The sequence below is a fragment of the Moschus berezovskii genome, chromosome 22 (assembly GCF_049115385.1).
Source record: "Moschus berezovskii isolate FMDL1 chromosome 22, NW_MosBer_1.0, whole genome shotgun sequence".
Classification (NCBI taxonomy): Eukaryota; Metazoa; Chordata; class Mammalia; order Artiodactyla; family Moschidae; genus Moschus; species Moschus berezovskii.
Window position 1 is genome coordinate 26,641,746 of NC_142481.1, and position 25,766 is coordinate 26,667,511.

The 25,766-nt window shown below is 43.4% G+C and overlaps 1 protein-coding gene across 2 annotated transcripts in view; it reads right to left on the reverse strand.

The window, feature by feature from the left end:
- NFAT5 (nuclear factor of activated T cells 5) overlaps positions 1-25,766 on the reverse strand; it is a 191,083-nt gene that overhangs the window by 151,252 nt on the left and 14,065 nt on the right. Inside the window, exon 3 of one of the 2 annotated variants that reach the window (XM_088830608.1) lies at positions 5,590-5,792. The gene's annotated coding sequence lies outside the window, so the exon portion shown is untranslated. Of the gene's footprint in view, positions 1-5,589; positions 5,793-24,071; positions 24,091-25,766 lie in introns of those variants that run through there. The other variant, XM_088830610.1, reaches the window with a different exon arrangement.

The window sequence follows — 25,766 nt, forward strand, 5'->3', positions numbered from 1 at the left end:
TGCTGTGAACCTGGGAAGTCAGGCCAGAAATCACGTGACCTGCTTGTATTGCAGCCACCTATCTGGAAAGAGCTACCTGCTAGACTGTAAAATTTTTGTCACAAATGCCCATGTGTTGGCAGTGTTCAAAGGTGTGACCACTAATAGGGTGGCTTTCCATCTGTGAGCATGGGTGGGGGACTGGGTGAGAGGGCCGGATTCCTGCCACGCTTACTGCCTGTGCTGGGGAAGCCAGCTTTGATCTGCCTCTGAGCCACTGGGCACAGGCTATCTGTTCATCTAGCCCTCTGCCAGGCACCTTGGCCCAGACTTTCCTTCTGCTGCATTTTTGTTCCTCATCAAGTCTTTCTCCAGTGACCCAAGCCCTGAATCAGGAGTCAGAAAAATCGTATTTTGATTTTTGTTTTGTGTTCCTGGTCCTGGCTTTGACTCAAACAGAATACAAATAACAATGTGTTCCTTGTTTGGGTTTTAGGGGAGTTCGATTCAGTCCAACAAATGCGTAGTTTCTTACCCTGAGCCTAACTATGAGGCCAGGGTTAGAGCAATTAAATGAGAAGCAGACTCTGCCTTTTAAAAAAAATTTTCAGGCTACATTTTTATTTTTTAATCCCCGTTCCTAAACGGCTCCATTCTGGACTAGCAAAAGCTTTCTTGACTCTCTGGGTCCCTTCAGTTTCTCGATTTTTGGAAAAGTCTTATGGACCACAGCCAGCCTAAATGCTTTAAAATGCTGCTTTCATCCACAGCTGGGGTGTTATTTTTTCCCCAACACTAAGTCAGACCTTTAACTCAGGCTTTGCTTAGAAGTGTGATAGCCTTCTCTCTTTTCCACTCCTACCATGTGAATTGATTTGCTCCCGGTATCTTAACCTATTACTGCCTCCTGGTTCACACTTCTTTGGAATTTGCCTTCAATTGCAGGTCTTAGTAGGCTTAGGCAGCCATGTTTGAATCACGAGCTTTACCTCCTGACCGCAGTTGATTGGTTCTGAGGGGGTCACCTGACCCAGGGTACCCATCTGGAGGCTGAACTAAGCCAATCAGCTTTTCTTCCCTTGATGGTCTTACCTAAAAGGCTCAGAAAGCGGATGGGGATGGCTGGCCCTGGAGCGGGAGGGTATTGTGGTGTTAAGGTATGAAGCTTGCACTGAGTAAAATCCTAGCAAGAGAGAGAATCAGGGGAAGGGAGCCGCGTGTGGAGGAAGTGGTAGAGGTCAGAGACAATCCAGGAGGTATTACAGAGGAAAGGGAGGGAGAAGAACCAGCCGGATGTATCAGATCGAGCCTTCTGGTTTCCCTTTTGAAAGAACTCTACTTTCCAGCCTTGGATATCTGGTACACCTTTCCATAAACTCAAAACTAATTTGAGCGAGTTGGACATGGCCTCAGTTCCTTGCATCCAAACAAACTGTGATTAGAGCCCCAAAAGGTTTCTTCCCTATCAAGTGCACAATTATTACAATAAAGTGCAGCCATTCTGTCCATCCCCAACAGATGCTGATGCCTTTTAATTCATCTTTAGAGCTCTACCACTTTCTTCGGCCTCAGCACCTGGCAAATGGTCCACGTTCAATAAAAGCTTGATGGAGGAAGGTTGATCTCCTCTACATTTTTTTGCCTGGCTGGCCAGTCTCCCCCTGTCTGGCCCCATATCTAACCTCATTCCCCACTACTCCTGACTACACACCCTTCACTGTGGTTAAACCAGTCTCACCAAGACATCCGACTCATTTCTCGGGGCCTTTCCTCATGCTGGAATGCCGTCCTCCCTCTTCCTCACCTATTTATCCTCCTAACATCAGCCCCCTCCTTCTACATTCCTTCCTTTAATATTTACTGAATCCCCACTCTGTATCAGGCATTATAATAAGCACCAGACTGCAGCAGGGAACAGAAAACAGAGGCTTTCTGTCACCATGGTGCGTCTGGTCTCTCTCTGAAGCCTTCTCCCACCTTCTCCCTCTTCTCATACTTCCTGTAAGATTAATTCTTGGTGCCTCAAAACTGCTGTCAGTTCAGTTTCGTGGAGTCAGTTTTGCCCACCATGCCTCCTCCTGCTCACTGGATTTTATGTGCCTTGAGGGCTGGAGCCTCAATTCTGTACTTTTTCTATTTATATTTATGAGGCTCAGCGTTGGGGACACCGTGGGCACCTCGAAAATAATTCTTCACTGCCTGGCTGCTTGGTTGAAAGTGTCTCCTGCCCTCTTGGCCTGGAAAATGGAAGGACAGAAAGGCATCTGTCTCTGCAATCCCAGGAATAAACACCAGCCTGGGTTTTGGTTGATCCCCATAACCCTGGCCATAAAGCACCATCTAAATCCAGGGGCGAGAAGAATAAATAGAGGTTTCATTTGTTCTGTTTAGTGCCAGGTCCTCTGGGGAGGGCTTCACCGACCTCCTTACCACAAACCCACACTGACAAACAAGAAGCCATTCTCTCTGGCAGCCTCCTGAACGGGCACCCTTTTTACCTACGAGTCAACTCTCTCGTCTCCAGGTTTTCTGAAAGACATCTTTCAGCTCTGCGTGTCTACTGGGTGGGAGGGGAAAAGGAAAAAAAAAAAAAAAACCAGTGGCACTAGATTTCATTCTCTCCCCAGACATAAGCAAAAGTGGTTCATCCCCAAACCAAGTCCAGCAAGCCCTCACCACAGAATTTCTCTGTATAAAGAAAGTATCTTTTTGAAACACAGAGTTACTCTTTCAACTCAGGAAGGGCGAAAAAAAAAATTAATCCGCCGAGCAACCCCTAAACCTGCACTTGGCTGGAATCCTGAGGTTGACGGTGGGATCGAAGTGAATCATTTCTCTCTGCTCTGATTGCATCAGCAACAGAGCGACAAGCAGACGTGTCTGGGAGCTGCTCAGTCCCCAGCAGAGGCCTCACACCACACTTGCGCCTAACTCTGATTGCCTTTTTGTTTGGAAGCAGGGTCATCTTAGCCAATGCAGGGCAGGAGTTAGGTTCAACCCAACCAGCTGAGGCCAGGGACTGAGAGTTCTGAGGAAGAATCTGTTGTGCACCCATGAGGGATTACTCCTACTGAGTCGAAAAGTCAAGCCCAACTAGCTCCATCCCTCTATCCCATTTGAATAGTCATCAATGCCTGCAACAGGAAGTCTTACTTTATAGGTATCTCTTCACAGTAACAATAACTAACAATTTTTGAACCAAGTCTTCCTAAGTACCTTGCCTTGATAAACGTTGCTTGTATGTAATTTCATTAGTTCCTAAAACAAAAACAAGCAAAAAACCCCACCCATTTAAAAAACAACAACAACAAACCTATGAGGTCAATGCTATGGTTCTGTTTTATAGACATGGAAACTGAGATCCAGAGAATTGAGGTGGCTTGTCCACATCTAGTAACTGACCAAGGCAGGATCTGAACCCACAGCAGCCAACTCCTCAAGTTCTTACTCACTATGCTAAAAGTTCTCTTTCTCCTCACTTTTCCAAGGACTCCCCATTCCCCAAAGATGGAAGAAAATTACATCCCCTCCCAGGTATCTGTAGGCCCCTCTGGCCTTCTCTCATCTGTCTGACTTCCTATTACCTGTTAGCATCTCTCAGGTCTTCTGAAGAAACCATTCACTCGTGCAACAAAGACTGAGGGGAACTTCCCTGGTAGTCCAGTGGCTAAGACTCTGCTCTCCCAATGCAGGGGGCCCAGATTCCATTCCTGAAACAAGATCCCACATGACACAGCAAGGATCCTACAACCAAGAGTTCACGTGCCACAACTGGGGGAGGCAGGGGAAAGGAAGGGGTAGACTTCCCTGGTGGTCCAACGTGGTTAAGAATCCACCTTCCAATGCAGAGGGCATGGGTTCAATTCCTGGTAGAAGAACTAAGATCCCTCATGCCACAATGAAGATCCTACATGCAGCTAAATAAATAAATGAATAAGTATTCAAACAAACAAAAACTCCCAAATACCGAACACTTACACATGACAGGCACTGTTCTAGAAGACTTGGCAGTGAACCGAACATATAAAAATCCCTGCCTTCATGGACTTTACATTCTAATGGGGGAAGACAGATTTTAAAAATATAAATACATGAAAAATACATGTGTCTAAGATGACAAGGAATGCCAGCAAGAGAAATGAGGCAGAGAAAGGAGAGAGAGAACATATAAGAAAATGTACAATTTTAGGCAGGGGGGCCAGGGCCTCACTGAGAAAGTGATACCAGACTTAAGCTCTCATAGACAAGAGAAGAAATTGAGCCGTGGAGGTACAGAGGCAGGAGTGTGTTTGAGGAATGCCCAGTGTGGCTAGAGTAAGACCAGTGAGGCAAAGAGCAGTCAGACGTGAGGCGAGAGAAGTAAGGAGAGAAGGCCAGGGCGTGTGGAGCCTAGCAGGCCACGGTAAGGACGCCATGTTGGCGTTCTGAGTGAGTCAGGAAGCTGATGGAGTGTTTCAAGCAGACGTGCATTTTAGCAGAATCACCCTGGCTGCTGTATTGAGATCAGGCTGAAGGGGGACGAGGTTGGGAGGCTGTTGATAATCCAGGTGAGGAATGCTGGAGGCTTGACTGGAACGAAGGTGGTGAGAGCAGTCAGAGACTGGGTGTCTTCTGCAGTGAAGTCAGCAGGACTTCCTGACAGATCGGAGGTGGGAGGTGAGAGAGAGGGAGGAGTCGGGAATGACACCCAAGTTTCTGGCCCAAGCATCTGGAAGAACGGAGGTGCCATTTACTGAGCTCTCTGTGGGAGGAACAGGTTTGGAGGAGGGAAAGCAGGAGCTCAGTACTGGGTATGATAAATGTCAGATGCCTATAAGAGATCTAGGTGAACAGGCAGTTAAATAAACAGTTCTGGCATTCAGGGGAGCGATCTGGCTAGACACACAAACGTGGAAGTCATTAGGGTGTGGATAGTATTTTTTTAAGCCACGAAATTGAGTGGAGTCACAGAGAGTGAAAGTAACTAAAGAGGTAGGGTGTAAGGACCATGCCCTGGGGTGCTCAAACACCTGGAGGTCAAAGAGATGAAGAGAAAGTCGGCAGGAGACCAAGAAGGAACAGACAGGGAGATAAGATGCCACCTGGAGGAGTCTTTCAAGGAAGAGGGAAAGATCAACTAGCAAAGGCTTCTGATCCGTCAAGCGATGAGAGAAATTCACCCACCCGAGCAAAAGAAGAAATGTTTAATTGAATAGTTTTCTTGTTTTGTTTAGATGTGCATTCATCTAGACTTCTCAACCAATCACAAGGGTGAGAAGAGCAGAGTTGGATCCTCACCCCACTGTGCTTCTGTCCCCTACTCTTCTCCCCACCTCCCTCCTCTCCTCCCCTCCCCCTGTCATCCCTTAATCGCCCCCCCCCCCCACCTCTAACCTCACCTCCAATCTTGGGCCTGAGCTGAAACACCAGAACAATCTCTGAGGCAAGTCACTGCTTCACAGATTCGGTGAAAGGAGTAAGCTACTATCTCACTTTAAAAGGGCTTCCCAGGTAGCACTAGCAGTAAAGAATCTGTCTGCCATTGCAGGAGGCATAAGAGATGTGAGCTCGATCCCTGAGTCGGGAAGATCCCCTGGAGGAAGGCATGGCAACCCTCTCCAGAATTTTTACCTGGACAGTCCCATGGACAGAGGAGCCTGGTGGGCTACAGTCCAAAGGGTTGCAAAGGTTCCAACACGACTGAAGCGAGAGGGTGTGGGACTTCCCTGGAGGTCCAGTGGTTAAGACTTTGCCTTCAAATGCAGGGGTTGTGGGTTTGATCCCTCGTTGGAGAGCTAAGATCCCACATGCCTTGTGGCCAAAAAATCAAAACACTAAAAAAAAAAAAAGAAGCAATATTGTAACAAATTCAATAAAGACTTTAAAATGGTCCACATAATAAAAGAAATCTCTAAAAAAGGGAGGGCAGTAAGAGGGATAAACTAAAGGTGGCAGAAAGGGAAGCAATTTGTTTTTAAAGAATGCCTGCAGCAATTTTGTTGTTGCTACCATCAGGAAGCAAAGGAATTTATCTCGGAGCTGCACAGCTCTTCAGTTTAGGTAAAGTCTTTAGTGAGCCTTTTCTAGCTGACTCCATCCTGGAACCTAGAATAGGGTAGAGGTTGAGAACTAAATTCCTCTGCACTGAGTTTTCACCTAGCAGGTGAGGGAAATAGGCGTGTCAGAGGCCGGGAACTTCGAGAAGAGAAATGGGAGAAAAATGGCTGGCAAAGAATTCCCAGGGGTGGGGCGGGGCTGAGGAACCTGTTTTAAGAACAGTGAGGTCTAACATTAATTTTTTTTCTGGAACTCTTTTATTGAAGTAATAATAGATGTAGAGATAAATGTCTTCTACTTGCTAACTTTTCACACACACCCATATAACCAGCACTCAAGTCAGGCAATTTAGCAGCTGCCCTTGTGTTCTTTTCCAGTCGTGACTCCACTCCAGGGCAGTCACTATCCTGACTTTGAACAGCATGGACTAGTTTTGCCTGTTTTTTAATATTATCAAGATGGGTGTGCCCTTTAGTATCTGCCTTCTTTCACTTGACATTGTATTTGTGAGGTTCAACCATACTGGTGCATATAGTTATATATCTTTCATTTTTCATTGCTGTAGACTGTTCCATTTTAATGATTATAATGCAATTGATTTATCCTCTCTATTGCTGATGGACAGAGATGTTATTTCCACTTGGGGGCCACTGCAAACAGTGCTGCTACAAATGTACTTGGACATTATCTAGTATTCACTTTTCCCCCCAACTGCTTATTTTCAAATACTACAAACATAGGAAACTTCAATTATTATATAGTGAACATCTATATACATATGACTTTGGATGCATTTCAAAGCAAGTTGCACTTTCCCTAGCATTTCAGAATATGTATCATTGACAAAAGTTTACTGTTTATTTATAGGGTTTCCTTTGAGGGAAGACTTACATGAAGAGAAATGCATTCACAGTAACAGTATATACTTCATTGAGTTTGAGACATGCATACACCTGTGTAACCCAAATCTCTAACAAAATCTAAAATGTTATTATCATCCAGAAAGTTCCCTTGTGCCTCTTCCCAACTCCCTACTACAGTCATTTTATTCTTTTTTTTTCCATCAAAGATTAATTTTGCCTGCTTTAGAACTTCATATAAATGAAATCACACAGTATGGGCTCTTTTGTCTAAGGCTTCTTTCACTCAGCATAATGTTTCTGAAATTCATTCATGGTGTTGCATGAATAAGTAGTTTGTTCCTTTTCATCGCATGAATGTACCACAATTTGTTTATCCATGCTCCTGTTGACTGACATCTGGGATGCTTCCAGTTTGGGGCTTTATAAAGAAAAATGCTATTACCATTCTCATACTAGTCTTTCTGTTGGACATATGCTTTTATTCTCTTGGGTAAATAACCTAAAACCAAAATTGCTGGGTTGTAGGGGTATGTTTAGCTTCACATGAAACTGCCATACCTTCATTTCAAAGTGGCTGTATGACTTTAGACTCCCAGCAACAAGACAGGAAAGTTAATACTGATTCAGTTCCTTTGCTAACATTTGATGGTGTCTGTCTTTTTCATTTAAGCTGTTATGGTGGGTGTGTAGTGATACTTCACTGTGGTGTTGTTTTTTTCTTAAAGATTTTTTTTTAATGTGGATCATTTTTAAAGTCTTTATTGAATTTGCTCCTGGACCAGGGATTGAACCTAAAAACCCTGCATTGCAAGGTGAAGTCTTAACCACTGGACCACCAGGGAAGTCCCCTCACTGTAGTTTCAATTTGCATTTCTCTGATAACTAAGCCATCCTTGTTAGCATAGCGGTGATTATCCCCGCCTGTCATGCAGGAGACCAGGGTTTGATTCCCTGATGGGGAGGCAACACATCATTTTAGGGCTTCCCAGATGGAGCTTCCAAATGTACTTCCAGATGTAGAAGCTGGATTTAGAAAAGGCAGAGTAACCAGAGATCAAATTGCCAACATCTTTTGGATCATAGAAAAAGCAAGGGAATTCCAGAAAAACATCTCCTTCATTGACTATGCTAAAACCTTTGACTATACAGATCACAACAAACTGTGGAAAATTCTTAAAGAGATGGGAATACCAGACCACCTTACCTGCCTCCTGCAAACCTGTATCCAGGTCAAGAAGCAACAGTTAGAACCGGACATGGAACAACGGATTGGTTCAAAATTGGGAAAGGAGTACATCAAGGCTGTATACTGTTGCCCTGCTTATTTAACTTATATGCAGAGTACATCATGTGAAATGCTGAGCTAGATGAAGCACAAGCTGGAATCAAGATTGCCTGGAAAAATCCTATAACCTCAGATATGCAGATGATACCACCCTTATGGCAGAAAGCAAAGGAAGAAAGGAAGAGGGAACTAAAGATTCTTTTGATGAAGGTGAAAGAGTAAAGTGAAAAAGCTGGCTTAAAACTCAGTATTCAAAAATGAAGATGATGGCATCCAATCCCACCACTTTACGGCAAATAGGGAAACAATGGAAACTGTGACAGATTTATTTTCTTGGGATTCAAAATCACTGTGGATGTTGACTGCAGCCATAAAATTAAAAGACACCTGCTCTTTGGAAGAAAAGCAATAACAAACCTAGACACAGTATTAAAAAGCAGAGACACTACTTTACTTACAGAAGTCCGTATAGTCAAAGCTATGGTTTTTCCAGTAGTCATGTACGGACGTGAGAATTGGGCAATAAAAAAGGCTGAGCACCGAAGAACTGATGCCTTCAAACTGTGGTGCTAGAGAAGACTCTTGAGAGTCCCTTGGACAGCATGGAGATCAAACCAGTCAATCCTAAAGGAAATCAACCCTGAATATTCATTGGAAGGCCTGATGCTGAAGCTGAAACTCCCATACTTTCGCCACCTGATGCGAAGAGCTGACTCATTGGAAAAGACCCTGATGCTGGGAAAGATTGAAGCAGGAGGAGAAGGGGACGACAGAGGATGAGATGGTTGGATGGCATCACTGACTCGATAGACATGAGTTTGAGCAAGCTCCGGGAGTTGGTGATGGACAGGGAAGCCTGGCATGGGGTTGCAGAGAGTCAGACACGACTGAGCAACTGAACAACAATGTGGAGCCAGGGGTAAAGAATCCACCTGCCAATGCAGGAGACAAGTAGGAGACATAGGTTCAATCTTTGGATAGGGAAGATCCCCCGGAGAAGGAAATGGCAACCCACTCCAGTAGTGTTGCCTGGAGAATCCCATGGACAGAGGAGCCTGGAGGGCTACAATCCATAGGGTCACAAAGAGTCGGACACAGCTGAAGCGACTTAGCATGCATGCTCTGAAAATAAATGACATGGAGCACGTAATCAAGTGCTTACTGGCCATTCATCTAGCATCCTTTGTGAAGTGTCTCTTCAAATTTTTGCCATTTTTTAGTGGGTTGTTTGTCTTTTGTACTCTTGACTTACAGGAGTCCTTTCTAAATCCCAAATACTAATCCTTTGTTAGATAAATGCTTTCTTTACAAAGACTGTCTTCCAGTCTATGGCCTGCATTTTCCTGTCTAAAAAAAGAAAATCTTTGCTTACCAACCAGTCACAAAGATATTCTCCTAGAGAAGCTTTATAGTTTTAGTTGCTACATATAGGTCTATGCTCCACCTCAAAATAATTTTTGTATATAAGCTAATGTTTGAGTTTTTTTTTAATTACACATATCTAGCTATTCCAGCATAATTCAATGAAGAGTCTCCTTGCTCTGTTATACTGCTTCAATACTTCTGTCAAAAATTAAATCATATTTCTGAACTTCCTATTCTGTTCCATTAACCTATTTGCTGATCCTTATAATAGAATCTTGACATAGAGTCCTGACTACTATTACTTTACAGTAGGTCTTGAAATCAAGTACCATGAGTCCTTCTTACCTTGTCATTCAGCTCCTTTTTCTTTTGGTTTGGGTAGTCTATCAATAGGTCCTCCATATAAATTTTAGAATCAGGTTTTCATTTTTAAAAGGTTGCTAGGATTATGAAAGAGACCTGTTGAATTTCCACATTTGTAGTGATATCCTTTATTTCTAATGTTCGTAGTTTGTCTTCTCTTTTTGCAGGGGGAGGAGGGGGGAAGTAGTTAGTACAGCTGGGGGTTATTTCTGTTGATCTTTTCAAATAACCAATTTTGGCTTTGTTAAGTTTATCTGCTCTCTCTTTTATAACTTCTGTCCTTCTCTTACTTCCTTCCTTCCCATCATTTTACTTAAGGTTTATTTTGCTCTTCTTTTTCTAGCTTCTGAAAGTGAAACCTAAGTCTTTTTTCTGCCATTTGGTTTTAAAGCTATAAAGATATCTCTAAGAACTGTTTTGTCTGATCTCACAAAGCTTGTATATTTTATTTTTATAATCAGTTAAAATACTTTCTAATATTTGCTGAGGCTTTTTGTATTAATTATTTGTGTGCGTGCTAAGTTGCTTCAGTCATGCACGACTCTTTGTGCCCCTATGAACTGTAGCCTGCCATGCTCCTCTGTCTATGGGGATTTTCCAAGCAAGAATACTGGAGTGAGTTGAAATGCCTTCCTCCAGGGGATCTTTCTGACGCAGGGATTGAACCCTGCATCTCTTACATCTCCTGCATTCGCAGGCAGGTTCTTTACCACTAGCGCCACCTGGAAAGCCCACTAATTATTTAGATCTGTGCTATTTAAGTTCCAAGTATTTGGCATTTTTCTACATACATTATTATTACTGACTTATAATTTCATTGTGGTCAGGTAACATTCTCTATATGATTTTAGCCATTTTATTTCATTTTATTTTTTACTTTGGCTGCACCACCCAGTTTTCAGGATCTTAGTTCCCCCAGTAGGGTTGGAACATGTGCCCCCTACAGTGGAAGCACTGAGTCTTAACCACTGAACCACCAGGGAGGTCCCAGTTTTAGCCACTTTAAATTTACTGGGAATTGTTTTATGGCTTAGCATATGATCATTGATGAATACATCAGGGGCATTTGAACATGAAGATAATGTGCATTTTGTTGAGTACACTGTTCTGTAAATATCAATTAGATCAAGATACTTGATGTGTGTGTGTGTTGTGTGTGCACACGCTCAGTTGTGTCCCACTCTTTGCAACCCCATGGACTGTAGCCTGCCAGGATCCTCTGTCCATGGGATTTTCCTGGCAAGAGTACTGGAGTGGATTGCCATTTCCTTCTCCAGGCAGTTCTTCTGGACCCAAGGATTGAACCTGAGTCTTTTCCATCTTCTGCAGGTGGATTCTTTACCACTGCACCACCTGGGAAGACAGAGATAGTTAATGAAAAGTGAAAGGAAAAGTGAAGGCGCTCAGTCGTGTCCAACTCTTTGCGACCCCGTGGACTGCAGCCTACCAGGCTCCTCCGTCCATGGGATTTCCCAGGCAAGAGTACTGGAGTGGGTTGCCGTTTCCTTCTCCAGGGAACCTTCCCAACCCAGGGATTGAACCCGGGTCTCCTGCATTGTAGGCAGACACTTTACAAGATAGTTGATAGTAGTGTTCAAATCTTCTATATCTTTTATGATTATTTTGTCTTGGCTGAAAAGATGTTAAAATATCTAATTATGATAGCAGATTTCTGTATTTCTTTGAATTCTATCACTCTGTTTTTCCTTCATGAAAACTCTTCGAAACTCTGTTATGCATGATTGCTATAACTTCCTAGTGATACTTATTACCCTTTTTATCTCTGATAATAGTCACTGTTCTCGTGTGTCCTGCAGACAGGGTACAGTTGGAACAGGCATTTTTATCTGTTCTGACAATTTCTGCTTTTAACTGAAGTGTTACAGACTATTAACCTTTACTGTAAGTATTGATTTGGTTGGATATAGGTCTACCATTTTATTATTTGTTCCTCTCTTTGTCCTCTGGTGTTTCCTTCTCTCTTCTTCCTATCTTGTCTTCTTTTGGATTAAATATTTGTTCAGAAATCTACTTCGTCTATCAGCTTTTTTTGTTATGCTTCTTTGCACTTTTAAAGTGGTCCTGTACCCTCCTACACTGTTGGTGGGAATGTAAGTTGGTGTTGTCACTATGGATAACTTAAAAAACTTTTATGGAGATTCTTTAAAAAACCTGAAAATAAACAAATGAAAAATAGAACTACCATATGATCCAGCATCCTACTCCTGGCATATACTCAGAGAATGCCATAATTTGAAAAGCTACATGCACCCCAATGTTCACTGCAGCACCATTTACAAGCTGAGACATGGAAACAACCTAAATTTCCAGGGACAGAGGAATGGATAAAGAAGATATGGTACACATACATGATGAAATATCACTCTGCCCTAAAAAACAATGAAATAACGTCATTTGTAGCAACATGGATGGACCTAGACATGATCATACTAAGTGAAGTAAGTCAGATAAAGGAAAAGTCATATCAAATGATATCGCCTATCTGTGGAATCTAAAAAAAAGTTACAAATGAACTTATTTACAAAACAAAAACAGACTCAAAGACCTCAAAAACACATTTATGGTCCCCAAAGAAGAAAGGTGGAGGAGGAGGATAAATTAGCAAGTTTGGGATTAACATATACACACAACAGTATAAAAAAATAGACAATCGATAAGGACCTACTGAATAAGCACAGGGAACTCAATTCAATATTCTATAACAATTCCAGTTGAGCTATTTCAAGTCTTGAAAGATGATGCTGTGAAAGTGCTGCACTCAATATGCCAGCAGATTTGGAAAACTCAACAGTGGCCACAGGACTGGAAGAGGTCAGTCTTCTTCACTCCAATCCCAAAGAAAGGCAATGCCAAAGAATGCTCAAACTACCGCACAATTGCACTCATCTCACACTCTAGTAAAGTCATGCTCAAAATTCTCCAAGCCAGGCTTCAGCAATATGTGAACCGTGAACTCCCAGATGTTCAAGCAGGTTTTAGAAAAGGCAGAGACACCAGAGATCAAATTGCCAACATCCGCTGGATCATGGAGAAAGCGAGAGAGTTCCAGAAAAACATCTATTCTGCTTCATTGACTATGCCAAAGCCTTTGACTGTGTGGATCACAATAAACTGTGGAAAATTCTGAAAGAGATGGGAATCCCAGACCACCTGACCTGCCTCTTGAGAAACCTGTATGCAGGTCAGGAAGCAACAGTCAGAACTGTACGTGGAACAACAGACTGGTTCCAAATAGGAAGAGGAGTACGTCAAGGCTGTATATTGTCACCTTGCTTATTTAACTTATATGCAGAGTACATCATGAGGAACGCTGGGCTGGAAGAAGCACAAGCTGGAATCAAGATTGCCGGGAGAAATATCAATATCCTCAGATATGCAGATGACACCATCCTGATGGCAGAAAGTGAAGAGTAACTCAAAAGCCTCTTGATGAAAGAGAAAGAGGAGAGTGAAAAGGTTGGCTTGAAGCTCAACATTCAGAAATCAAAGATCATGGCATCTGGTCCCATCACTTCATGGGAAATAGATGGAAAAACAGTGGAAACAGTGTCAGACTTTATTTTTTTGGGCTCCAAAATCACTGCAGATGCTGATTGCAGCCATGAAATTAAAAGACGCTTACTCCTTGGAAGGAAGGTTATGACCAACCTTGATAGTATATTAAAAAGCAGAGACATTACTTTGCCAACCAAGGTCCATCTAGTCAAGGCTATGGTTTTTCCCATGGTCATGTATGGATGTGAGAGTTGGACTGTGAAGAAGGCTGATCACCGAAGAATTGATGCTTTTGAACTGTGGTGTTGGAGAAGACTCTTGAGAGTCCCTTGTACTGCAAGGAGATCCAACCAGTCCATTCTAAAGGAGATCAATCCTGGGTGTTCATTGGAAGGACTGATGCTAAAGCTGAAACTGCAATACTTTGGCCACCTCATGCGTCGAGTTGACTCACTGGAAAAGACTCTGATGCTAGGAAAGGTTGGGGGCGGGAGGAGAAGGGGATGACAGAGAATGAGATGGCTGGATGGCATCACCGACTCTGAGTTTGAGTGAACTCCGGGATTTGGTGATGGACAGGGAGGCCTGGCGTGCTGTGATTCGTGGGGTCGCGGAGAGTCAGACACGACTGAGCGACTGAACTGAACTGAAATGAACAATTTATATAGGAAAAAATCTGAAAAAAGAATAGATAAATGTATAACTGAATCACTTTGCTGTACAGCACTGTAAATCATCTATGCTCCAATATAAAATAAAATTTAAAAAATTTAAAAATGATGTAGTCAATGTAGAAATTAAAATATATATCCTTGGGAATTCCCCAGTGGTCCAGTGGTAAGGACTTGGCACTTTCATGCTAGGCTCTGTGCTCAATCCCTGGTCTAAGATCCTGCAAGCCATGTGGTGCAGCCAGGAAAAATACATACATGTATTTCAGGATCTTAGTTTGTATATATATATCCTTAGATATAGATTATATATATATATGCTAACATTTCACAGTCTATTAAAATTAATCTTGTGCCATTTAATGTAAAATACTTATTATTTCTTAAGTATTTTAAAGAAATGAAGTATTTTCAAATGGTTCTTAATATTACTCTTTTTATTTGCCCTTCATTCGTCCCAAAGATCCAAGTTTCTATCAGAGACCATTTCATTTCACTCTGAGAAACATCCCGTTAGTGTTTCTTACAGTGCAAATTTGCTGGCAGTGAATAATCTTAGACTTTGCTCATCCAAACATAGCTTTTCTAAAAATTTAAATAGTTTCCTGTCCTGAACTGTGCTGCAGTCTCTTTGTTTCCCCCAAACCTTCAGGAAAAGTCTCTTACACAAAAAGCCTTGTTGCTGACACCTTGGGGATGTGGGGAAAGAAGTGTTTGCATGGGGCGAAAAGCATTACCAGAGAGGGTCACAGCTGCGCGGCGAGAACTTTTTGAGGGTTAGAGTCAGGGTAGCGGACAGTGAAAGCAGGAGCGGACAGAGGCGGTACAGACCCTTCTCCCCTTCCCTTGGGAGCACCCCACACTCTACGCCATGATGCCCAAGCCTCCTGTTTGATTGTTAGAGGAAAAATAACCTCAGAGTTTGTTGTTATTCAGTCGCTAAGTCCTGTTGCGACCCCATGGGCTGAAGCATGCCAGGTTCCTCTGTCCTCCAATGTCAGAAACATGGAACATTTGAGAACATTCAGATGACACCAAAGAGAAGCTGAATTCAATTTGACAGGAATTAGTAAGTGCGTAATGTGTACCTTTGTGCCTCCGTTAGGACTTTCAGAAGTTTTATTTTTCATCCAGGGAATATGGAGACGCAGCAGGAAGATACCCTCCCTCACTGGTCTGTCGGGTCAGCTGACCCCATGACAACACCTGGCTGCAGGACGTGCCTCGTGAACAGATAAATATGTCTGAATGGAAAAAGTGGAAAAAAAAGTTTTCTCCTGCCATCAGTGATGCCAGGGAGAGAAATTTCAGCTCACAAAGCCAGGCACACACTGGGTGGGTGGTGTGGGAGCTTCTTGCCAGCTTTCCCTGGCAAAGATGTTCAGGGCTGGGGTGAGGCAAGAGAGATATTTGTCTCAACTGCAGAAAATTTAAAGGGGTGCCAAAAATTCAGCAATCAAGAAAAACAATATTTTAGTGCAATGTTTTCTTTTCCAAAAAAGAAATATCCATGATGAATATCAAAATTCTAAATAAGACAGAATCTGACTCTGCACTTGTAGAACTCACGTCATTCATCATTTTCTGATTCCAACCCTGCCAGGTCTTGCCTTTACTTAAAATACTAACATTTTGTTCATCATGGGTTCTTTGGTTCTTTTGGATTAAAGAATCAAAATTCTTTAATTTTGATTTTTTAAAAATATACCATTAAAATGGCATTTATCTTGATAGCTGTGGGTTTGGGCAAGCCCTTAAATTTTGCACCTGCCTCATCCTTGTACCAGCATAGTGTATCAGTGAGAACCTCTTTAAAATCCCTCCTTCTACACCCCCATACCCTCAAGAGAAACCCACCAGCATACCAAGATGATAAGAAGGCATTGTTTTTCATATATAAAAATGCTGACGCTTACTGGTGACACTAATAACAGCCGAATGAGGAATTTGGATAAGTTGTTGGCACAGTTTGTTTAGCAGTTTTATAACTGGGAACTCTAAAAGACTTCTGGATCTCAGAGTAAAAACTCACAACTAAAATGATCCTAAATTTTCTCATTTCAACATAAAAGACTAAGAGTTAAGGCTGAGAAATTCAAGAAATTTGTTATATTTCATTATGTTTCTTATAGTGCACATTATTTGTTATATATTCAGGAACGGCTTCAGTTGGTTAGAAAAATTAAAACTCAGGTCAGATACTTAGTGGTTAAGTATGGTCATCGTGAGTACCAATCATAAGATACTGAATCCCTTTTATTCAGTGCCACTGCATGTGGGTAGAGGTAACACAGAATAAAAGTAGAATTTGAGATTGAGAATCCCAATTGTATTTACCTGTATCAATTTGAGCAAGCCATTAAATGTTCCTGGGTCTCACTTTCCTCATCTGTAAAAAGATTTTGCTACAATTTACTTCAAATATCATGTCACTTAAAAACAACAACATCAAAAAGGACTTAGCTGGTGGTCCAGTGGTTAAGAATCCACCTGCCAATGTAGAGAACTTGGATCCTGTCTCTGATCCAGGAAGATCCCACATGCTGAGGAGCAACCAAGCCCAGGAACCACAACTGCTGAGCCCATGCACCTAGATCTTGCACGCTGCAGTGCAGAGCAGACCTTGCTCGCTGCAACTAGAGAAAGTTCATGTGAAGCAACAAAGACTCGGTGTGGCCAAAAATAAACAGATAAATAAATAAATATTAAAAAAGAAGTGGACTTTGAGTTCACGGAGTTTACAAAATACACAAAAAAAACCATAATACAGCAATGATACTTATCTATATGAGATGATGAACGTTAACTTATTGTAATTACTTCACAAAACGTGCAAGTCAAATCGTTATGCTGTATACTTTAAACTTATAGAGTGCTGTATGTTAATTATATCTCAATAAACCAGAAAAAATTGTCATCTGAATGTTAATGACATCTAAACAAAAAAATCTCTACAAGAGTGTGAAAAAAGAAACTATAATTGCCCTGTTCTTTATTTAAGCTAAATTACTATAGGCCATCTTAATTATGCTTGATCTCAAAAATTATAATTTTATAAAAAACATAAAAAGAGATCTCAAAATTTTACAAAAATTATAAAGCTCTGAGAAACAAAGAATTATTTCTAAAAGAACATTTAGAAAAAGGAGACAGGATTAAGCAGAGTCAGATACTGTTTTAAAAGTAAGAAGAAGGGCTTCCCTGGTGGCTCAGTGGTAAAGAATTTGCCTGCCAGTGCAGGAGACACAGGTTCCATCACTAGGTCAGGAAGATCCCACATGCTGTGGAGCAACTAAGCCCATGGGTCACAACTACTGAAGCCCGCTTGCTCTAGAGCGGGCTTGTTGCTCTGCAACAAGAGAAGCCACCGCAATGGGAAGCCCTCGCATCACAACTAGAGAGTAGCCCCTGCTCGCCACAACTAGAGAAAAGCCTGCTCAGCAACGAAGATACAGTAAACCAAAAATAAATAAATAAAAATCATCAAAAAATAAATGTAAAGAGAGTTCCTTGGTGGTTCAGTGGTTAGGACTCCGTGTTCTCACTGCCGAGGGCCCAGGTTTAATCCCTGGTCGGGGAATTCAGATCTTGAAAGTCATGAGACATGGCCAAAAATAAACATATACAAATAAATAAAAGTAATAATTTCAATGGTTTTTCCAGGAGTCATGTATGGATGTGAGAGTTGAACCACAAAGAAAGCTGAGTGCCAAAGAATTGACGCTTTTGAACTGCGGTGTTGGAGAAAACTCTTGAGAGTCCCTTGGACTGCAAGGAGATCAGTCCTGGATGTTCACTGGAAGGACTGATGCTGAAGCTCCAATACTTCGGACACTTGATGCGAAGAACTGACTCATTAGAAAAGACCCTGATGCTGGGAAAGACTGAAGGCAGGAGAAGGGAACAACAGAGGATGAGATGACTAGATGGCATCACCAACTCGATGGACATGAGTTTGAACAAGCTCCGGGAGTTGGTGATGGACAGGGAGGCCTGGCATGCTGCAGTCCATGGGCTCACAAAGACTTGGACACGACTGAGTGACTGAATAATTTCAAAACTTTTGGGGGCCCAACATATTGGTCTGCACACGCCAGATACGAAGCAGAGATCACTTTTTTTTTGCCATGGGGCATGCAGGATCTTGGTTCCCAGACCAGGGATGGAACCCACATCCCCTACATTGGAAGCTCAGAGTCTTACACACTGGACCACCAGGGAAGTCCCATGACCACTTCTAATCTGAAACTTCAGAGAGTTGAGAGTAGACGCTCTGGGCTAAAACATCAGTGACCTGATGGTTTTTAAAAAAATGGGAGGGGCACTTAACATCTGGGCTAAAGCTCTAGCAGACAGAGTAAGAAAACTGCTCTTGACAGTGGCTGAGTGTCATAGAGGGTGGAAACCACATTCTCACCAGGACTTAATTAGGAATCCAGGTTCTATTATTAATTTCCTCCCCAAAGTCTAATCTTGTCAGGGTTACAGTTCATGATTCTGATTGTACAGCAATTGGTAGGTTAGAATTACTCTTGAATGATTTTAGCAGAACATATATCTGCTCCTTGCTTCCAATTCCAGCAGTTCTTTTCTACCATGTAGCCAGGTAAATCTCTTAGGACCTTTTCCACGCACCTTGCATGAGAGACATTACCACTGTCATCGAAAAGAACAGGAACTAAACCCCTATGAGGTTTCTAGGATAGCATGTCTCTTTATAATTTTTTTTATAACAGCCTTATTGAGATGTAATTCACATATACAAGTTACCTATTTGAAGTATCAATTCAATGGCTCTTACTATATTCATAGAGTTCTCTAACCATCACCACAACCAAATGTAGAACAGTTTCACCACCACTCCAAAAAGAAACCCTGTATCCACAGGTGCTCACCACTCATTCCCCCACGCCCCCACAGCACTAGGCAACCACTGGACAACCACTAATCCACTTCCTGTCTCTGTAGATTCGCCTGTTCTGGATGTGGCATATAAATGAATCTTACAATATGTGGTCTTTTGTGACTGGCTTCTTTCACTTTAGCCAAGGTTCATCCATGTTACAGTATGTATCAGTATTTCATTCCACTTTATGGCCAAATAATATTCCACAGAATAAATATACCACATTTCATGTATCTATCGATCAGTGAACATTGGGTTGTTTCCACTTTTTTTTGGCTGTTGTAATACTGCAATGAACATGTTGGAATATGTTTCCAATTCTCTCGGGTATATATCTAGGAATGGAATTGCTGGATCGTGTGCTTCTCTATACTTTTCAATGGAATAATGTATCAATGTATTCCTGCACAGGAAATAACCCCCAAAGCTTCATGCATTAAAATAATAGTAATTTCTTATCTCTCAGTTTATGCGAGTCTGAAATTTGGGAACACCTGGAATATGAGGTTTTGCCTCCAAGTCTCTCATAAGGATGCAGTTAGATGCTGGTCAACATGGCAGTTGCCTGAAGGCTTGGCTGGAGCCAGAAGATCCACTGAGATGACACTCACATAACTGGCAAGTTAGTGCTGGTTCTTGGCTGGGGGAGGGGAAGGCGCTCAGTTCTTCTCTATCCGGGCTTCCCCACCAGGATGACTGAGTGTCCTCAAAATATTAATAGCTGGCTTCCTCTAAAACAAGCTAGCCAGGAGACCAAGGTAGAAGCTGCCTTATCTTTGATGACTTAGCCTAAGTTAGACTGTGTTGCTTTCACCATATTCTACATACACCAGCCCAAATCCATGTGGGAGGGGACTAGTTCCATAAAAGGGGATACCAGAGGAGGCAAGGTTGGAGACCGTCTTGGAAGTTGGCTACCATCTTGGACAGGATGACTTTGAAGATCTGTTCTCTGTTGCTCCTAAGAAGATGATCCAAATTTACAGACTCCGTGCAGGAGGTCAAAAAAGTACACACCAAAATCTGTAGGATCCTAACAGCTCTGTGATTCACTCCTTCTATGTGACGCGTTTAACCTGCAGTGGAGTTTCCTGACTCCCCTGCAGGGGAATTTGAGGAGGAGAGCCTTAGTATACTTAGTGCCTGGTGGAAAGAAGATAAAGAACTCCAAGCCTGCTGCTGACCTTGCATTAATGCCCTAGGTATTCACCTCTGGAAGTGCCAACACTTTGTCTCTCTATCCACACCAGCAAAACCTTCCTGGAATGTCATTTGGGTTATTTAATCCAGAAGTCAAATCCACTTTCTTTCCTGGCAAATCAGCAAGTACTTACATCTACAGTGTACCCAAGAGCAAACTCCAGGATCATTTGAGACCAGTGTAGATGGAGAAGCCAAAGAAATGCCCAGGCATGACCAAAATAGACTGTTGTCAAACCCACCTGTCTTGAGGCTTCAGAGGCAAGAAATTGAAAAGGGTGTTTTTTTTTTTTTTTCTTTCCTTGAATTAGCATTTAGAGAAGTCACAGTCATGAAAATGCTTTTAGATTTAAATTTGCTTAGAAAACTCCCGAGGACATGAAAAAGAAAGAAAGACTGGGGAAGGATTCTAGAGTAAAGAAGTTAAAGACACCTATCTCCAAAACAAAATGCTTATCCTGGATGAGATACTGGACAAAGGGAAAATAGCTATAAAATACATAATCGGAAATTGGTGCAACTAGAATTCAAAAGGAGAGTAGATAACAGTGTTAGATCAATGCTCCCTTTTCTGAATTTTATGATCATATTGTGGTCATACAATAAGAGTAAATAAAATACATTTGCTCTTAGGAAACACAAACTTAAGTATTAAGGGGCAAGTATGTCTACAACATACCTTCAAGTGGTTCTGAAAAAAATTCTGTATATACACACACACACACACATACACAAGGCTCCCCTGATGTCTCAGATGGTAAAGCATCTGCTTGCCAATGCAGGAGACCCACGTTTGATCCCTGGGGTGGGAAGATCCCCTGGAAAAGGAAATGGCAACCCACTCCAGTATTCTTGCCTGGGAAATCCCATGGACAGAGGCGCCTGGTGGGCTACTGTCCATGGGGTCACAAAGAGTCGGACACAACTGAGCAACTAACAAACATGGAAAGAGACAGAATACATGCAGCAAACAGACCGAAAGATACGTAGGAATTCCCTGTAGCATGTTTGGAACTTTTTTCTAAGCTTGAAATTATTTCAAAATAAAAAAATTTTAAGCAAAAGGAAGCTCCTGAGGGTCTTCTGTGAAGAATAGGATTACTGGGGTGCCACTGCTCCTTTGAGGAATATACAAAGACAAATTGAGGTCAGATGGGTGTCAACTCCCCACATGACACAGCCAACATTGTGGCTAGGGTGCTGGAGGTGACTTCTGTCTGAGTTGACATCTCCTGGCAATTATCAGGAACCTGAGCATTACCACAACTTTGTATGGTGTTTGTGACCCCACCTTCAGCCCCTGGAAGTGGTGGTTTCAGCTCACTCCATCCCTGAGCTCTGGTCTGACAGCCATCTGTATGGCTCCTCCATCATGTCCCAGGCTGGCCAGTGGCACCACCTGACCCCTTGCTCCCCAAGAATCAGTGTATTGAGCCCTGAGTTGGAAGACAGAAATCTCTCCCATTCCCTCCAAATCAGAGGCAGCCTAGCCAGAAAGCCATAGTGCAGAATCCCCCAAGTTTCCAAGAACATCTCAGAGCCACAGAGTTAGCCAAACATCTCTGAGCTGGCCCAGAGTCAGAAATGCTCAGTCTCAGATGTAGGGTGCACACTTGGATTCCCATTCTACTAGGTGGGTAGGAGGCAGCCGGGAGCTCCACAGACTTAGAAGAAACAGATTCAATCAAGGTCCAGAGGATGCCCAAATGAAACAGACTGGCCCTCTGGCCTGGCAAACTCACTAAATCCTAATTCTACCAAATACCCTCAATACCAGCCATATCCGAGTATCACCATCTACTTGCCAAAGCCAACCCACTGACTTCCGGTGAGCAGTGAGAGGAAGTGGAAAGCTCATCAGTCCAAAGGCTTTCAGAGAGGAGGTGGTCAGGGAGCTCCCTGACAAGACTCAGTCACAGCACCTACCATGCGCACAGGACAATATGGCATTTCCAGTTCCTAGGAAAGTGGCTACTGGGACTTCCCTGGCAGTCCAGTGGTCAAGTTTCCGTGCTTCCAATGCAAGGGACTCACGTTCAAACCCTGGTCAGGGAATTAAAATCCCACGTGCTGCACAGTGTGGCTAAAAAAAGATTAAAGATTTTTTAAAAATTGTTTTAATTAGAAATAAAAGTGGTTACTAGACTGTGATGGCCCCCAGTGAGCCCACAGCCCAGTGGCCACCCCCTGCGGACAAAGACCTGTCACCTCCAGCTTGAATTCTCCGCTGTGTGTGTAGAAAAGATCAGCCTCTGTCTATTCACCAGTCTCCAGGATGTTCTCAGCCTTCCTGACCATCCGAGATGTGGCAAATGAATCACAGGTCCGACACACAATTTCTCAGCAACGGCAAACACTATCACAGCGCTTACCAAGTGCCAGGTGCCGTCCAAGTCGCTTATAGCTAACACCTCGTCTAACCTCCCAGTAACCCTATGAACATGGTACTCTCTTATTACCCCCATTTGGCAGCTGTGGAAACTGAGGCACAGAGAGGTAAAGCAACATGCCCCAAGTCACTGACCTAGTAAATAATGAAGAAAAGGTTTGAACTCTGGTGTCTGGCTTGCATTTGTGCTTCTAGCCACTTCCTTAGGTGAGGCCTCCTGGCTTGTTCGGCGAGCTGCTTCTAAAGAACCCATAAGTGAGAAAATACACACTCATATTTCAAAAATCATATACAGACAGGAAGAGAGGGTTAAGGGGTCTGCAAAGCAGGTTGGTAGGTGATAGGAAAAAGGGAGTGGGTCTCACCATTCCCCAGTACACGCATCATCTGTACTGAATCATCCATCTGCCAATTCATTACTTACTCACCCCCTCATATTTAGGATTCAGGACCTACTAGATGTTAGTGTGGGAGGAAACAAGAGCAGTCCACCTTAGTTAATGAAACCTGGGCACACAAATAGTGAAATAATCAGGGAAGAAGGATTTGAGGCAGAGTGAGTGGGGCTGATGTCAGGCGCAGGATGGGATTGGGAAAGGAAATTTGGGCCAATTGCAGGGGCACAAGTCTTGCAAGTGGTACCCTGACCACCACCACTGCCCCCACCGGTTGAGGGGGGCCCCATTTTTAGTCCATCTGTATCCACCCACACTCAGTATCCTGATTTTAGCATTTCCCATACTGAGCTGAAGTTGCCTATCTGCTTTCCTGCCCGCTAATAATTTCTGTATCCCTTGTGCGAGGCTTGGGATTAGTTACTCAGTATTTGTTGAAAGACTTTCTGAATGAAGAAGGCACAAACGTACTTGTGAGGGGGAAAGAGAAGCCCGTAAGGGTACTGAGGGAAAATGAACAAGCAGGCTCATCTGAGCAGGGTGGGTTCGAGCAGTGTTTCTCAACATGTGGGCACATGAGAATCACCTAGGGACCTTGTGAAAATGCAAACCCTGACTCAGCAGGTATGGGGTGCAACCTGAGAGTCTTCTTTTCCTGCAGTCTTACTGGTGATGTGGATAATGTGGATTCTACTGGCCCCTGGGCCTCACTTTGAGTCATGGGGCCCTTGATGACCTCTGGCTCCTCCCAGCCCCAAGAGAACCTCACTCCACCCTAGGACACCCTTTCTCTGCCCCTGTGCTTCTTCTAAGGCCCCTCACACTGCCTCAGCCCCTCAGCCTGTGGTTTCCATTTGGTTTTGGCCAATGGGGTCACTGCTAGGAGACCTGAGAGCAAGAAAAGATCATGGAGGGAGTTCCCTGGTAATCCAGTGACTCCGTGCTCCCAGTGGAGGAGGCCGGGGTTCAATCCCTGGTCAGGGGACTGAGACCCTGCATGCCTCAGCTAAGATCCTGCATGCCTCAGATGAAAAGATCCCATGTGCTGCAACTAAGATCTCAGTTCAGTTCAGTCACTTAGTCGTGTCCAACTCTTTTGTTACCTCATGGACTGCAGCACGCCAGGTTTCCTTGTCCATCATCAACTCCTGGAGCTTGCTCTAATTCATGTCCATCGAGTTGGTGATGCTATCCAACCATCTCATCCTCTGTCATCCCCTTCTCCTCCTAAGATCTGGTGTAGCCAAAAAAATAAATATATAAAAAAAGAAAAAAAACACAGATATTTCATCCTCACTGCAGACTCACACACCTGGGCAGTATTGCATCTCTACAGCCTCATCCCCCTCAAGGCGACTCCTCCATAGCTCAGCTCTCACTGGGCTCCCTTCGGCTTCGCCACCCCAGGATGCTAACAGCTGTCTGCTGCCACAAGTTCTAAGGCACCTCGCCATCCTGATGTTTCTTTCTGTCCTCCCCACTTCACTGGATGGAGTCGTGTCACCAATTACCTTACTTGATTTTATTTTTCAGTTAAACCCTTTGAGTGGACCATCTGTTCCCTGCTAAAACAGAATGTTGCATTTTTTATCAGGTACAAGGTCCTAACTTGGCTTAAGCCAAAGCAACGAAGTTCTGATCATGGAACCTGGAACCAGAGGGAGTCCAGAGACAGAAGGTACTTTGTGACGGGGAAAGTGTGCTGGTGCATCTCAGTGGCCTTGAAATCCAAAGACATCAAGACCCAAAAGTTGGCTTCAAGATAATTTTATTCTGCTCCACTGCTGTGTTCCAGACACAGTGCTCAGGCTTGTGGGAACCAAGGGCAGTGGAGCCCAGGCCCTGTGTCCCAGAGCCTCACACTCGGAGACACTTAGGCCAAGGCAGAATGAAAGCGCTGGAGTGAAATTGAATGTGACAGGCAGCCAAGCAGGGCAAAGCCGGCTGAGATAAGGACCTAATCAGAGTTCAGACAGAGAACAGTAGCGGAACAGCAGGCAGAGGCTTTGTTCCAAAGCTCAGGACCTGGGAGGACCTCACAGGGTGGAGGAGGAGGTCACACAGGACCTTGGAGGGTCATGAAGCCAGCCAATCAGCTGCCTCAGTGCAGAAGCCAGAGCAGGGCCCCTTTCTGCAGCCTCCTGGGGAAGCTTTCTTGGACGCTCAGGCAGTTTTATTTGCTCTGAATTCTTCTCGCACATCTAAATACTTTCCTCCTACAGCTCACATTGATGGAGTGCCTACCCTGTGCACAGCGCTGGGGCTTTGCACCTATATGTGTCCAGTCAATCCTCCAATCCCCCGCTTTCGGTGGATGCTATTTACCCCATTTTATAGCTAAGGAAACTGAGGCTCAGTCCAAGTGACAGGCCCACAGTTTTATGAACAGGCCCTGGAGGAACCAGGATTTGAATCCAGACTGCCTGGCCCAGAAATGCACTTTCTCTCAATCACTTTTATCTGCCTTGATTTCTAACTGGAGGCAGTGGCGGTGCTGAGCCCTTTGTATCATGTCTCATTTGCTCCTCACAGTGCCCCCATGAGGCAGGTCTGAGTATTATACCCACTTTTTGGAAGCTGAAACTGGCCTCCAAAAGGGCTCATTCAAGGTCATGGTGGAGTCAAGGTTTGGACCCAGGAGATCAACTAGGAATTCATGCCCCAGACACTACATTCCTTGAGAGCACTGCCTAGATTATTAACGTTTTAATACATCTTATTTTGTAGAATGGTTTTAGATATACAGAAAAACTATGAAGATAATACAGAGTTTCCTAACTGTTCTTGCTAGGACTCTC